Source organism: Rhinatrema bivittatum, chromosome 2 (genome assembly GCF_901001135.1).
Source record: "Rhinatrema bivittatum chromosome 2, aRhiBiv1.1, whole genome shotgun sequence".
In the NCBI taxonomy this organism is placed as follows: domain Eukaryota; kingdom Metazoa; phylum Chordata; class Amphibia; order Gymnophiona; family Rhinatrematidae; genus Rhinatrema; species Rhinatrema bivittatum.
In genome coordinates, this window is record NC_042616.1 from 115089365 (window position 1) to 115105383 (window position 16019).

Sequence of the window (16019 nt, forward strand, 5' to 3'; positions counted from 1 at the left end):
ATGATCCTGATGTGTATCGGACCTTCCGCGGTGCCAGCAGCATGATGCTGGCACCATCATCTTTATCATGGGGTTGGGGAACGAGCCCCCATACTAACCAGCGCACCCGAGGTAAGGCCCAGCGCAGTGGGGACGGCCGCCCACATGAATGTATCTGGTGACCGGTTATTCGCGGCACCCGCACATCCATGCTGAAAGGCTGCCCATACATATTAAGAAGAGGAGAGAGAGAAAGAGAGGAGGAAGTCTAGGAATAGCAAGGGAAATAAAAGGAAAGTCCTCAGCATACACCACTGTAACAAAGGCCCTATAGGCATCATTGAGCTAGAGTTCCATGACCTTGTCCATTTTACAGTAAGGATGTGCATAAGTTTAAAATGAATGCGCAAAACGCAACACATAAGGTTGTTTCATTTCATGTGGGCTCCCCCAAATGAAACAAACCTTATTCATTACATTAATTTTAAATGAATGCAGAAAGCCTAGGCCTAGGCTTGAGGCAGGAGTCTTGTCTAGGGTAAATGCAGAGGCTCAAAGCAGAGGCCGTGGCCTAGGCCCAAGCATAATGCCAGGGTCTCGGCCAAGGCCTGGGCCAACTCTAGGGCATTGGCCAAGCTCCCCCTCGAACAAACTTACATGATCCATCAGGTATCTGTAGAATCAGCCAGGCTGGGCCCCAACATCTGGGCCTCAGCCTAGGCAGGGGCCCATGGCCAGGCCAACTCCGCAGCCTGGCCCGGAGGCCAGGTAATAATGCCATGGCCTCGACCTGAACCCAGGCCTGATGCCGGGAGCAAGCCCGGATGCTTAATTCTGACACAAGGGCATTGGCCTGGACCCAGGCCCAATGCCGGGGCATGTCCTGGAGATCAGGTCCTGACACCTGGGTCTTGGCCTAGGTTAGGCCCAGACCCAGAGCCCTGGCCTTGAAGCAGCTCCGATGTGCCTGACATCTCATCTTTTCTTCTTCAACTGACATCGTCCACAGGGGTCACGATGGAGTTAATTAACTCTGGAGCATTCACCCCAGCGGACATTGCCATTTTGATGTTCGCCAATGGAACTGGTAAGTGGGGGCGGGCATTTTTCCGGGTGGGTTCGAGACCTTGGAAGGCCCTGTTTTCATTTTAACTGAAATTTGTGGGTAAAATGACCAAAAATGAACCTAAAAATGAAAATGAATTTTTCTTCCCTGTACATCCATATTGTACAATAAGTTTGACTTCTTCAGGTCAGACGATGGAGCATGTTTTTTCTTTTCTAGTCTTGGCTTCATGAGACTGTATTATTGCTTCCATGTAGATATTGGAATAGATGACCAGTTGATAAATAGAGCTCTACCACTGGTGCCTGCAACTTATGAGTTTGGAAGCAACTCTGATGCTCAATAAAACTTATTCAAACAGATCTTTTGAAATATCCAAGTTACAATTTGGGACAGGGACACTGCATGATATTAACAACAAAGTAAATAGTATAACTTGTGTCATGTTTGAAAATGTTTCCTAGTGCAAGTGTGATCTATATTTGTATCCTCCAGTGTCTAATGAAAAAGTCAGGAGCGAGCTACATGCCTGATATCCTTTAGCTGCTATTGAGACTGCTTATCATCGAGCTTTGTATTCTAGTAGAGAAAGCTTGTTACAATCCAAATCATCTTTATGAACAAATCTGCTGCTGTTTTGACTTTTATCTGAAAACTTTTGTATGAATTATCTTTTCATAATATATTTATGCATTTATGAGTTAATTTTCAAAGGAGTTTCACAAGTAAATATAACATACTATCCTAGTAATTTAGAGGCGGTCCAGTCATTACATACTGGGACAAAGACAGGTAGATTTTAAAAGCATTGCTCATGCAGTAATGGCCCCATACATGGTCCGCGCACAAGCAACGTGAATTTTAAGAAGCAAAGGAAGTATGCGCATCAAGAATAAGTAGGTTGAAAAGGGGCAGGACATGGGCATTCAGGGGTGGGGCTCAAGGCTTACATGCATAACCTCCGAATTTTGCAAGGCTGAACATGGCAACTAGTACCATGTTTTCTGTGTAATTTTACTACTGGTCCTATTGAGGCGCAACTCTGGAGATTTTGAGCCAGAGGGATCCTGAATAAGAGAAACGAGAGAGAGAGAGAGAGAGAGAGAGAGAGAGAGAGAGAGAGAGGGAGGGAGAGAGAGAGAGAGAGAGAGAGAGAGAGAGAGAGAGAGAGAGAGAGAGAGAGAGATTGACACTCTATATATCTCCCACTGTAAGAGAAGCACTTTCAACTTAGGGTGGGTTTGGGGGGAGGAGGTGCTACTAGGGTCTACAGACCCTTGCACCCTAGGCAGACCAATGTAACACTGCCCCCCAAAACCCAACCCACCCTGAGCTGAAAGTGCCCCTCTTACAGTGGGAGATATATAGTGTCAGATTATCTCTCTCTCCCTCTCCCTCCCTCTCCTCTCCCCCCCCCTCTCTCTCTCTCCATGATGACATCTATGCTGGCTATAGGATCCTGGATTGGATTGAAGGGTTACTGCATTGGAGGAAGGGGTACATGGGGAGTTTAAACTCTGGCAGCTTGGTGATCTTTTCCTCTTGGATTGCCACCACCAGCAAGAGGCTATAGACAAGAGGGAAGGGCATTTTCATCATCCATGACTGGGTGATAGATTCTTGTGCTGATCTGTATGAGTGGGATTGGGTTCACCACTTCAGTGTGAACTTGACTCTGTTTCTGAACTCACTCTGGAAGACACTGTGTGCTCTAAACCCACACTGCTATTTGTGATTGTATAAAAAAAAAAAAATGTTAAAGGGGGATTCTTTATATATAACTGCTCATAACTTCTCATACCTGCTCATGTTTGGGGGTTGTGCCTTCATCATTTGACTACATTGGCCTAATTCTGAGGATAAGGCACAACTCTGGTGGGTGCCTGAGCTTCTGGAGGTGGTGTTTGTTCTGCTGGGCTGGTGTAGGGGTCCGGGGCCATCTGTCCTTGCCACAGAGTGGGAGCTGCAGGTTAGCATACCATGAGCAAGGCCTTGCGAAGCATGGCAGACCTTGGAGAATGCTGCCTTGGAGCAGGTTTGGTTCCATCTCATGCCTTGGGTCTGATGTTTGCAGCTGCTAGGGCTGTTGGTTCAGGGCTGGTGACAGTGGTACATACTCTGTGGGATCTGGCAAAACAGGACCTCCAGCCAGCCCAAAAAATGTTGGGGGGGGGGGGACTGGAAGTAATGGAAGGGGTTTATTATGTAGGCTCAGCAACTTAGTTACGCTTGTTCCATTGTTTATGTTAATAAAACTGAAGCCACACTTGTTCCAAAGTGAAGAACAGTCTCTGTCATTTGTATTACTATGGGGGAGTGGGAGGGAGGAGGTTGTGGATTAGCATTGGAGCCACTGGGGAAGAGCCACACCAATACTGGATACCCTGGTTATCAAAACCATTTACTCAAATAAAGGACACTTTTGTGAATAAATTCTATAGACAATGTAATGTCGTCATATATTGTAGGAATTTTCGAAAACCCACTTACTCATGTAAAAACAATTTTAACCAAGTAAACGCTTTTAAAATTAGGTCCTTACTGCTTATTGTATATTCCTTTTGCAAAAATACTTGGGACAGTGGTTAAATCTGTGTCACTGGATTGAAATGGAACAAGAGTTGATTCCATTAGTGAACATCGGAGATGTGGCTCCTGTGACTTATTTAATCATAGTAAAGATCATACAGTGTCTATATCCCAAATTGTATATTGGACACACTAAAAGAACAGCTCAAATACATCTTATGAAGTACTGGAGTTAGTTACTGCCACACTCAGAAGTTGCATGCATCAATGGTAGAGCATAGTTTACCAGCTAGACATGTATTCCAAGATCTACATTAGATTGTGACTGACCATGAATGGTTATCATGGTGTAGGAGCATGCAGGAACAGTTTTGGATATTGATTCTTCAGTCTATTCCAGAAGGAAGAGATTGAATGATATAGCTTGCATTGAACATCTATTTAAATCTGGATATGGAGACTTACAATCTGGAGCTTGAATGAGGCAATAGTTTATTAGGTATATTCCATATATCAGTAAGCAATCATGTGAAAATGCTTGTGTCAGTCTGAATGTATAAAGATTGTATCGCAGTGTATTGACTTAATAGAAAGAACCAGAACCGGAGCCACGGGTGACTCAAGGCAATCTGCTGCCTGAGGCGAGGGTTGAGATGGCCTCCCTTCCCAAAGTGTGACACAGGCCAAATCAGAGAAAAGGCAAAGGGAGGGGGGGGTCCAACTTAGAATTTGGCCTTTATGGTGATTTGAAATGCTGGGGAAGGAGGGATGGCAGAGTCAGGATTCGCAGAGGAGTGACAGAGTGAATGTCAGTTCTAATATTTATAAGAAGTTGGTAATCCTGGCACACTTTCAGGAATTCTATCACCTGCATCCCACCCTTCCCCAGCATTTAAACCCTGAGAAAGTAGGAAATGGGTGAATGGTGAGGTCTGTGTGTACCATAATCCCTCAGTAGGGATGTGCATTTGTTTCAAACAAATTTAAAAAATGTGATTAATAAGGGAAAATCATTTCATTTTGGGGGACCTGAAACAAATCGGGGGCCCCAGAATGAAATGAACCTTATTTGTTGCATATGTTTGAAAGGAATGCTTCAGGCCTAGGCCTAAACCTGAGGCTGGGGCCTTGCCTACAGAATAGGCCGAGGCACAACGCAGAGGACATGGCCTAGGCCCGAGCATGACACCACAGTCTCAGCCAACGCCCTGGCTAACACTGGGGCTTCGGCCAAGACCTGAGACCCTCCTAGGAACAATACTTACCTGATCCATGAGGTATCCAATGTCCAGGCCATGTCCCAAACCATGGCCCATGGTCCAGGCTGGAGCTAAGACCTAGGACCGGCTTGGCCCAGAGTAAAGGCCTGAAGCCGGAGCCTGGCCTGGAATCCAGGTCCCGATGCCTGGGCCTCGACCTAGGGTCAAGCCCAGGCCCAGAGCTCAGGCCTCAAAGCTCCATCAAAGTGGTCTTCTTCTGTATTCTTTCTTCATAAACTGATGCCATGTGCTAGGGTTGCACCAGAGTTAATTAACTCTATCAAACTCAGCCCTGTGGATGGCCAGACCTGGGTCCAGATGGCCTGGATCTGGGTTGAGGCTCGAGCAGTAGGATCCAGCCTCTGGACCATGGCAGTGGGCCTGAGCCGGGGCCCTGCAGAGGCTGAAGCCTCGGCCTTGGGTAGGCTGAAGCCGAGGTTGCAGCAACCCACCACAACCTCTGCTTATGCAAGACCGAGGCTTCAGCCTGGGCCTAGACCTCTGCTGCAGTGTTGGTTCCAGGCATTGGCCTATGCAAGTCTATGGCTTTGACTAGGCTTTAGGCCTCACTTTCAGTGATTTCCCAACAGATTAAGTGGGGTCTGGGGAGATCCCGGCCCTGGCATTTTACCAGCTGGGTGAGATGCCCCATTTTCATTTTTTTGTCTTTTTTTTGGAGGGGAGAGTTAATGCCTGATTCATTTTTTTCACAAAAATGAAACAACTCAAACATTCCACAAACCAAAATTCATGGGGAAAAAACCTCCTGAAAACAAACCGAAAAAAAATAATTCCCTGCCTTATAGCTTTGATCCCCTGCCCCTTCCCACATACAGTTAAAAATTATGTATTAATAATATTAAAACCATACAAACTTGCTTATATTCTCTCTCACATACATACTCACTGGCTCACATACTCTCTCTCCAAGACATGTTCACTGTGTCACAAACTCTCTCATGCTCTCATGCTCTCATTCACATACATGCTCACAGGCTCACTTGCTCTCTAATACACATGCTCACTGATTTACACACATTTTCACTGACTCACTCATGCTCATACACTTGCTCATAGGCTCAATCTCTCTCTTTTACACACACTACTGGCTTAAATAGTCTGTCTGCTCACACATATGCTTATTGGCTCACCTCTTCTCTTGCGCTCACACACATGTTCAATGGTAGATTCGCTCTCGCTCACACACATGCTCAGGAAACCACAAGCCTGACTGCATTATGCAGTGCAACAATGGAAAAACATAAACATCATATTCCTTACAAAATATCAAGCAATAAAATCCAAAGAAATAAAACATGATTCATAATATTAAAACCATACTAATAGAATAAATGTCAAAACAGGTGACAAACATCCAATAATTAAAATGTCATATACATTTGTTCTATTTTCCAAACACCAATAAAATATTTCTAAACAGCAGACACATGAAAACACTCCAAAATTTAAAATAATAGGACTAAAAATTTCTAACTCTCCATACCATACAATAAATAAATAACTATTTCTGATCTTTTGATTTACAGTCACCCAGAGAATGACATGGATTTAGGGGAAGGGCGCTGCACAAACTATCCTCTTTTTTCCCCTTTACATACATAGATATTCTCTCTCTCTCAAACACATGCAGGTTCTCTCACACATATGCAGTCTATTTCACTCCCTATCATACACATGCAGCTCTCACACACACACAGACTCTCTCTGTCTTTCATACACACACTCAAGCTCTCTCTCTCATGCACCTACAGGCATTCTCTCTCATGTACACATGTAGGATTTTGTTCTCATGCACATTCAGGCTCTCACATGTACATACTGGTGCTCTATCTTGCACTCTCTGTCTTGCACACACATGCATTCTGTCTCTCTTATACACATGCAAGCATTCTCTCTCTCTCTCTCTTTAATACACATGCAGGCTCTCACTCGCAGGCATTGTATTTCATTCATGCATGCAGGCTCTCTCTCATAAGTACATCATTTATTCTCTCTCATACACAAGAAAGCTATCTCATATACATGTGCAGGCTCTCATATGCACATGCAGGTACTCACTTTCATAAACACACAGGTTCTCTCTCTCACACACACATGCAGGCTCTCACATGTACATGCAGGTGTTCTCTCTCATACACATGGAGGATTTCACACATACACACATGCAGCCTCCCTCTCATGTACACACTTGTTAGGCCTCTTCTCTTCCTTTCTTCTGAGCTTTAGCAGCTAAAGATGTGCATCACCCGAACCTTTGGGTCCCACGAAAAACAAAAGCCCGAACTGCAGGAAAAACTAAATTTCCTGTAGCAGGCCGAAAATGAAACCCGAACCAAAAGGTTCGGGCTATGTACATCTTAGCTGCTAAAGCTCAGAAGAAAGGAAGAAAGGAGGCCTAACAAGTGTGTACATGAGAGGGAGGCTGCATGTGTGTATGTGTGAAATCCTGCATGTGAATGAGAGAGAATACCTGCATATACATGTGAGAGCCTGCATGTGTATGTGAGAGAGAGAACCTGTGTGTATATGAACGGGAGTTAGCACGCACTAACTCTCATTAATGCGCACTAACCTGAAAACCGAATTTTTCTGAAATATCGGGAAAAATTCCTTCGGTTTCCAGGGGTCCCCGAACCAGTATGAATTAGGTAATTTTGTTGAAATTGCCTAATTCGTCCAAAACGATTGCACATCCCTATTAGCAGCAGTGTTATTCTACTGCCTGGGGAGGGGTGGACTTCACTAGAGCGCCCTTTTTCTTTTTGCCACTAGGGTGTAGGAACATCCACTGGTATGATATCAAAAAGCCTGTCGCACCTGTGCAGAACTCTCTGCTGCTGCCATCTTCCTGCCAGTGGGGATGGGAATGTCACTGGCACTTATTCAAACCACACCACCGTCTTCCTGCCAGTAGGAGTGGGAATCCTACTGACACTTCCTCAAACCGAGCCATTGTCTTCCTGCCGGAAGGGATGGGAACTCCACCGGCACTTTCTCAAAACATGCCACCATCTTCCTGCCACTGGTGTTGGGAACCTCACCAACAGCTTATCTATCCATGCTGCTGAACGGGACTTTTAGTTTCTTTTTGGCAGTCAATGGAGGGCTATTTAGGGGGGACACTTTTTGCCAGCCCAAAAGTTTGCCACCTGAAGTGACTGCCTCATCCTGCCTAATGGTAGAACAACCCCTGACCAGAGTATTGCACTGATGAGAATCCCACACAAGATGATTCTTCATCGGAATCAGAAGCAAACAGTGCCTGCACTACATTGTCAACGCTAAGTCGAGACTGCTGTCATACTGCTGCTTTTGGGTGACACCATTTTGTCTTGCATTACTCAGCCTCCCCTTCCCTCACCTCCAAAACTACAGGGTCAGAAATAGGTGGTGGCTATGCATCATGTTTAGATTTCATTTTTTCCGGATGGAACTGCCTGCCCCTCCAGAGATTTTAGATTAGAACAGGTCCCTTTTTAATTTTAATGGGGGACTGGCACTCCCTTTTCAGGTGTCTACTCTCCCAGTCCCAATCACACGACCACGTCTAGCTTTCCCTGACATTATGGATTTAATGTCACTGCCTTCTAGAGATTTCAATTAAAAGAATTATTTCCAAACGAGGCCCACTGTGGATTTGGCTTCACAGACCACCGCTGTCCCAATATACTTGAGTCTGCAAAACTGGCTGCCCACAGGGTGCCTTGATGTGCACTAATGTAATGTATGTGTACACACCAAGCTTGTAACTACAAAAGAGGCCCACTGGGGATTTGGCTTCACAGACCACCGCTGTCCCAATATACTTGAGTCTGCAAAACTGGCTGCCCACAGGCACAGTGCCTTGGTGTGCACTAATGTAATGTATGTGCACACAACAAATTTGTAACTCACTACAAAAGAGGCTCACTGGGGATTTGCCTTCCGAGACCACCGCTGTCCCAATATACATGAGTCTGCAAAACTACCCAGTGCCCACTGTTACTGATGCCTAGTACAATGCCTTCTTGGATTAAAAGAGCACAGAGAGACAGTGAGTTCAATGAAAAAAAAAATGCAGTTATGCCAGTTAACAAAAAAGCCTGGCTTGCCACAGCATCAAAATTGATGAAATATCTAATTCAATGACAATTCTATCAAACTAGCTACAAATTGAATATATCTCCCACCCACAACACCCAAATGCTGCTTGCAACTGAGTCCAGGGGGTAAAATAAGCAGCAAAATGCCACTGCTATGCTAGCAGCTTCTCTCAGTGGCACAGAGAGACCGTCTCATATCAATGAAAAAATTTGCAGTAAAAAAAAACAGGGTTAGTAGGTGGCACTGCAGCCAAATCAAACAAATATATTTTTCTATCAACGTAGCTACCAATTGAATACAGATTTGAGACACTCAAACTAGCTCTGAGTGAAGCCATCTTCCACAGACCACCCCCTGAGAAGAAAATGCATGGCATGTGCGTGCTTAAGGTATATATAATGCTGGGTCATCAGGAACAGCGTCACAGAGCACTGACTGAGAGCAGCAATTCGCTGCATTAGAAAAATGCTTAGTGCTGATAGGTTGCATTCTGGTCTCCTTGCCAACCTGTTTGACCCACTCTATGACAGGACTGAGAGGTCATGTATGACTCACAGAAAAGGGCTGGTTTTTTGCTATGGATACCCCCACATGGAGTTCACCTATTTCAAACGGCCACTAAGAAATCACTGCGAGCGAGCCAAAAGAATAAAACTAATGATATGTTTGTATTCGTAGTGGATCGCAATACATTTCACAAACCCACAAATACAGCGGATATGGACCTATACGTTGCGGATTGCCAATGCATTGCAAACAAATGCACACCCCTAGCATGTATGTTTTAGTATGTGTGAATACTTCCAATGCAAGATAATGTATACTTTCTCTACCCATTTATAAACATGCATGCATATGTTTTACGAGTGAAATAATTCTGAGAACACACAAGTAAACACCCAAAATTAAACACAGAGGCAAGAATTTTATAAAGTAAAATAGTATCCATAGCATTTACTCGAGTAAAACAGCGTTTTACTTGAGTAAATGCACTTTACTTGAGTAAGTGGGCTTTCGAAAATTGCTACAATATATGCCATTGAATTGTCCATAGGATTTACTTGTGTAAGTGCACTTTACTCCAGTAAATGGCTTTTGAAAATTGCTACAATAGTAGTTACATTTACATGCGTAACTCCTTTTGAAAATTACCCCCTTACTGTTTTGAAACTAATTACTCGTGTATTTTGAGTTATCAGTTAATCCAGTGCTTTTTCAGTTCATCTAGACTCTCTAGCATTTCATTCTGAATTCCTACCAGTTTGCCCAGACCTCCTACCCAAAAACTCTAGACAACAGACTAGTCTGATTTTCACTTGCAGGAATCAATTGGCAAGTGTAAAAGTGTATAAATAAGTTTAGTAATGTTAATGCATATACCTGGTACAAAATAGCTGCCACTTGCCCTTCTGAACCCCACCGCAGAATGCCCTTAGCCTACCTTTTGCTTTACCCCGTAAAATTTGTGCATTAAACCAAAAATACATACCATATTTTGCGGTCCATAAGACGCCCCTGACCATAAGATGCACCTAGGATTTAGAGGAGGAAAATAAGGGAAAGAAAATTCTGTCCCCATGACAGGCTCTGTACGGAGCTCCCCCTAGAGTGAATGTAGTGTCTCTCCCTCTCGCGCACCATCCCCCTCCTCCTCCTCCCAACTCAGCCCAAACAGTATGGTGGCGCAGGTCAAATGTATGAAACATCTAATATTTCTAAACAAATGAGAAGGAAATGGCCTGTACTAACTTTGAGGCCATGTATCATCTTCTGCCGGCAGAGCTTCAGCTCCCTGCGGGTCTGCTGTTCCCGGGGTGCATCTTACTGCGAAGCTTGGCGTGGTGCAGGTCAAACATCAGCTGTTGGAACCGTGTGCGCTACGGAGGCCCCTCCAGTTCAAACAACTCCCTGCCGGTCTGCTGTTCCCGGGGTGCCATGGGGTGCATCTTACTGTGAAGGTCAGCGGCAGCCCGGGAACAGCAGACCGGCAGGGAGCTTTGTGAACTGGAGAGGCCTCCATAGCGCACGTGGTTCAAACAGGTGATGTTTGACCTGCGCCATACTGATTGGGCTGAGTAGGGAGGAAGAGGAGGGGACGGCGCGCGAGAGGGAGAGACACTACATTTGCTCCATAAGACGCACAGACATTTTCCCCCCACTTTTGGGGAAAAAAAAGTGCGTCTTATGGAGCGAAAAATACGGTGCCTACTTTTGATATTTATAAAATAGCATATACATGTGTGTATGCTACTATTATGGACACCCTCACACTACTTATGCGCATATATGCTATTTTTACATGAGGAACCACTTTGAAAATTCACCTTACTGTGGACAGAGTTCTACTAAGTAAACTGGATGGGTTATTTTGGTCTTCTTCTGCCACCATTTACTAGGTTGCCATATGCTATATAAATGTTTTAGTGCTAATACCATGAGGTTCATTAGTGAGAAAAGATTTTTTTTTTTTTTTTTTTGCAGTATAGTATTGTAAATGTTGCTGTGCATAGCAATTTTTTAGCTCTATATTTGAATGTTTGAATGATATTTTTTTTCAGAATTAGGTTACTAGGATGGGTTGCCAAGAATACTCAATGTGGTTTGATTTTAGATTACTCAGTTACAGAAGAAGTGACTTCCTCTTTTAGGAATCTAACACACTGCTTCTGTTTTTATAGAATGCATTCTAAATGCTTGAAGATTATAGATGTACTTGCTGATTCAACATTACCCACCCAATGTGTTGAAACTTTCCAAAGGATGCATGTGGGGAAACCTCCAGTATACCACTGGTATTAAAATAGTCTTGGGTGAAACATAATCAGTTATATTGCCAAACTTCTAACTACCTGGATGAATTAAAATGAATTCACTAATAAGTGATCCAAGTTTCCTGTTGAATAGAATGTGGCTCATAGCAGTTGCAGACTAATTAATACTGAAACTGTTTGCTGAACCACTCTTGTGAGTCTGTGTCTGCTGCTGAAGCCTGTGTGTATTAGTCACAAAGCCTTTTGACATCTTTTGATGAGATAAGAATAACAAGTAGTTTTGATTATTGTTCAGAACTGATGAGGACACAATGTGATTGTGTTTCTGCTAGGGTAAAGGCACAATAAGAAGCTTTTACATGGCATTGCTCAGCAGACATCTTTTGAAATGTTTATTGAGGGCTGGCCCAGTGACTCAGTGGATTTTCAGGATATTCATTATAGATATCCTGAAAACCAGATTGGTTAGGTGTGCCTACAGGACAGCAATCAGAACCAATGAAGTAAGAAATTACAGTGCCTCATAAAATGTTGATTAGTTCACTTCCCTATTGATTAGATTATGACTTTATTAATAACTTTGTTCATAGAATCAAAATATGAGAACATTTTATCAAACAGATCCTTATTGAGCTATGAGCTGTCTTCCCCAAACTCCTTTCTTTTTCTCCCTCTCTTTCATTTATCTTCTTAGCAATGGTTTTCTAAAGCTTTTCTAACTTTTTACATGATTTTTTTTTTTTTTTAATAATGTGCTTACAAGCAGTTTGTCTTCAAAAATTCACAGCTAAACTTTGACTAGCAGACTGAGGATCCTCATTTTCTGTAGCCCTATCCAAGACTATCACCAGTAAATGCAATAAATGGTGTGATGACTACCAGGCAGGCTATGTTTGTACTACAGTATGACCATGACCTTTTTTCTAAATTTGAGAAGAATTCCAGTTACGTGGATAATTTCTTTGTATCTATATTGTGTAACTTGTACATAGTAACCTATGACATAATGCTGGCTTTTTCTTTTTTTTTTACTTTCTATTTAGCCACTTTGCTATAACCTGATGATTCATGCAGTCCTATGACTGTCTAGGCATTTTTCCAGTTAAAGAGATTAGCAAATGTTTTAACAAAGAACCTTGCAGCTAGCTTTAGGCTGATGAAGGGGGCAACAGAGATGACCATTATGTTCATTAACATGATCACATTAACAAGGACAAACTGAGTAAATAAAGTGGAAGCACTCTTCTTCCCAGCTCACGGTGAACCTTAGAGACCCTGAAATCCTCCCATAATTATTATGGATGTCATTTTGAAATGGGAAATTCTGGAGGAAATCATCACAAAGTCGAAGTAAAAATGTTCAGACCCTAGAGAATGAAAGGCAAAAAAACTACAGAAAGTCAAAACTTTCAATATTTTATTTTACAAAATCCAACTGTGCGCTGCCCCATAGATGTGTGTAAATGGGACTGCACAGAAGTTAAGTATGCTCGTATTTTATAATCTGCATATATTTATTTGCACAAATTATAAAATATGTATATATATTATAGAAAATATATGCACCTACATTTGCTATTTGCGTAAATGTTTGTGCATAAGTGAACTCTTACATACATTTCTGCAAATTCGTGAATATATGCCTGTACACACGGACAAACTTCCAGCGCTTCTGGGGCAGGTTCATTCCAAGATGGCCCACTTAGCAAGGCAGCCTAATTTCACCACCAGGAACATGTAACAGCTGGTGTCCCTGGTGGTGAGGGATGAAAATGACTTCTTTCCAATCTGGGGGATCAGGAGAAACAATCAGCTCATCTGGCAGGCCTGGAGGAAGCTCCAGGCCAAGTTTAATTATGGAACTTCTGGGGTGAGTACATTTGGGAACTAGGAAGGTGGGTGAGGCTTAGGGGACTGGGGGCAATTGGAGACTGCAGGTAGGATAGGGGTGTTGGGGCAATTTATTTATTTTATTTAAAATATCTTATAATCAACAATGTACAATAACTGATTGACAATTTGGGGGTAGGAGGTGTTTGGGGTAGGTTGGAGCAGTTGGGGGTGGGGAGGAGATACTGGAGCAATTGAGAGTGGGCGTGTTGGGCTGCATTAGAATCAATTGTTGGGGCAATTGGGGATTGGTTAGGAATTGTTAGGGGAAATTAGGGGGCAATTGGGGGTTAGGTTGAGGGTAGGACGTGTTAGGTATGGGTTAAGGGACAATTGGGGGAGCATTTGGAGGGGCTTTTGGGATGATATAGGGTTGTGGGGGTGGGACAAAAGGGGTGGGGTCAATGTGGGTTATCAGAAAACAAGAGGCAATATGCATATATGGATGTTGTAACTGGTTTATATTGTATTAATGGCATGATCAATGTATATGTGTTGCTAAAATATTAACCTTAAATAGTTAAATATTAGGGTAGGATAAAAAGGCCATAAGTATATTAAAAGTCCAAATAAGAGGAAAGCTCAAGCTCAGGGATATGCTTCAGATTTTATTGCTGGCCCATATGGCAGAGCAGACCAGTATCCCTGTTCCAGAAAGAGAGGAATGGGCCAGTCTTACATCAAAACTTACACTTCAAAGCAGATTCATCCCTTCTAAATGATAATGCTTCTGAATGGTGTTGTCCCAAAGGGTGCACTGGCCTGCTGTCTCCCTCCTGAAACTGGGTACCTTGACTGTTCTGGGATTGTCCCTGTTCTGGCCTAATTTCTGAACAAGTGGCAGGATAACACATATAGCTGAATGAAGGGAGAACAAAGAGCTATACAACATACCATTCAGAAGGTCAAAGAATCAACAACATTGAGCAGCAACTTTGTATTCCTATTTCTCTGTATAGATTGAGAATCTCAAGAAGACCAGGATCTGCGATACAAGAAAGCAGAGTGGCTAGATTAGAAGCATTCCTGGCAGGAGGCCAGCGGTAAATTTATTAAATGTCCATCAGGGAGATGTCAGCATGATCTGACTATTTCCTGCTTCCATCACAGACCTCTTATTTCCCTGCCACTCTTTAAGACCCTGTATCTGCCTAGAGCTTCAAGAAATCTTTATGCACATTAACTTCATCCATGCCTATTTCCTCGGTCACAAGTAGCATTATCATGAGGCACTGCTTGTAAAGCAGTCACAGGCCTAGTATTAACTAAAGAGGGTATGAGCACATATTCCTAAAACTCTTACCAGGAATGTCCATGCCTCCCATCTAGGGTTGGCAACATTTTCACAGACCAGGACTGGACACTTGAAGACCAAGGGGGGGGGGGGGGGGGGGGTTCCCACATCATTTACATAAATTTGCATATATTTCAGATCCTGCCACTTGGAACCCATTTGGTGTTATGCCTACATTATAACCATATTGGGTATGGATTTGGACCTCAGATAGCAATGAGTACACTGAATTATAATTACAGGATAGGAAACCTCTCATATCAAAACAGCACTTTCTAGCACTCAAACAATAACAACCCTACCTGTGAAAAAAAGGCAACACTGCAGTTATTACACCAGGCCCTAAAACACAAATATACCTCCTGTTAGGAAAACAGAACAAGCCAGGCCACTATTGAACCCTTCACAGAAACTACACACTGGTAGAATATCTCACTTTGGCCACACATGCAGAATGCAGACAGCCTATCACCAAATACAGAATAAAGAAATCATAAGGTATAAAGAGAAACATGTAGGCAAAAACTGAATTGGAAACTGCAACAAGCCAATGTCTATATGTAGTGTAACAATGGAAAAACAAAACATCACGATGCCTCATAAAACATCAAACAAAAAAATTAAATATAAAACATCAATCATAATAGTAAAAGGAATACATATTTCAAAACAGCTGATGTTATTGGACACTGTAGAATTACCTGAAAAACCGGGCTGTCCAGTTGAAAACCAGGCAGTTGGTCACCCTTCTCCCATCCAACTACAACCCATAGACTGGAGGCCGTATCCTGGCCCTTGAGAACTTGCTATCTAGATAATAGGGATGTGCAGAGCAAAATTTTATGTTCATATTTTTTATGTCCGAAAGGGGGTCCCACTTGCGGCCAATATGGACATAAAAAAAATCCAATGAGTTGGGTATATGTACATATGTGCAAAAAAAAAAATTAAACCCCCTCACCCTCCTTAATCCCCCCCCCAGACTTACCACAACTCCCTGGTGATCGAGCGAGGAGTGAGGACGTCATTTCTGCAATCCTTGGCGAGAAGCATGTGACGTCGGTGGCACGTCGAGTGACGCGGCGTCACGTGATTCCCGGCAAGTTCGCGCCGGACGGCTCGTTCGG